The sequence below is a fragment of the Scylla paramamosain genome, unplaced genomic scaffold (assembly GCF_035594125.1).
Source record: "Scylla paramamosain isolate STU-SP2022 unplaced genomic scaffold, ASM3559412v1 Contig17, whole genome shotgun sequence".
NCBI classification, from domain to species: Eukaryota; Metazoa; Arthropoda; class Malacostraca; order Decapoda; family Portunidae; genus Scylla; species Scylla paramamosain.
Window position 1 is genome coordinate 428,546 of NW_026973682.1, and position 1,455 is coordinate 430,000.

Below are 1,455 nucleotides of genomic sequence, written 5' to 3' on the forward strand. Positions count from 1 at the left end.
GAGAGAGAGAGAGAGAGAGAGAGAGAGAGAGAGAGAGAGAGAGAGAGAGAGAGAGAACGCAAAAGATATAGGATCGAAAGAGTTGGGAAGGAGACGAAGATGAAAAGAGAGAGGGAAGGAAGAGGAGGAGGATAAACGAGGTGAAGTGAGAAGAGGGAAGGGAGGAAGAGAAAGAGAAGGAGGAGAATAAACGAGGTTGGCAAGAGGAGTTTTTCTCACTTCTCACACGAGCCATTTGCATAACATAATTTGGCTGGAATAAGCTTCTGTCCCCACTTCGTGAGTCCGCGCCGACGTGTCCTGCGGGCGGCGAGGCGACCTGGCTAGCTGACTGCAGCCACGGGGAAAATGGCGGGGAACTCCATTAGTGGCTGTCAGTTTTTGGCCAGGTAATGCTGTCCGCGGGAGCCGAGGAGGAGAAAGAAAAGGAGGGGAAGAAGAAGAGGGAGGAAAGGTTGAAGTACAACAAACACTGACTTGATAATAACCAATTGGAAATGAGATCACTGTCTGGTATGTGCTGAGAGAGAGAGAGAGAGAGAGAGAGAGAGAGAGAGAGAGAGAGAGAGAGAGAGAGAGAGAGAGAGAGAGAGAGAGAGAGAGAGAGAGAGAGAGAGAGAGAGAGAGAGAGAGAGAGAGAGAGAGAGAGAGAGAGAGAGAGAGAGAGAGAGAGAGAGAGAGAGAGAGAGAGAGAGAGATTTAATATATCGCTTGAAAGAACATTCATAACCGTCCTCTTCCTCTCTCTCTCTCTCTCTCTCTCTCTCTCTCTCTCTCTCTCTCTCTCTCTCTCTCTCTCTCTCTCTCTCTCTCTCTCTCTCTCTCTCTCGCTGTGGCTCTCTCGCTCTCGTTTTGTTTGCATTTTTTGCTTTTAGAAGCATTGTTCTCCAACCAGTATTTAATGAATGAACACTATTCACAAAGTTGATTTACGGAAGAGTGATGTGCATGCAGTATTGAATGATGCGTATTTGCGTGGACAGTTTAATAATGCAGCAACACTTGGTCATAAGACACATTTGATAACGCTGAGACAGAAAGAGAACTAATATAAGAGGAGATGAAATAAGAGAATTAACACTTGATGAGATGAAATGAAAGGTTCTAATGGCCTGGAATAGACGACCTGCTGACAGATGAAGGGAGAAGGCCAGAGAATGGATTAGATTTCGTCCGAGCGTCCTGTCACAGTCGCCATTTATATTAACTTCTTGATAAGTAAAAACTCCTGCCCGCGATATATTATTATTAAAAGTGTAGCCAACAACAACAACAACAACAACAACAACAGCAACAGCAGCAACAACAACAACAACAACAACAACAACAACAACAACAACAACAACAACAACAACAACAACAACAACAACAACAACAACAACAACAACAACAACAACAACAACAACAACAACAACAACAACAACAACAACAACAACAACAACAACAACAACAACA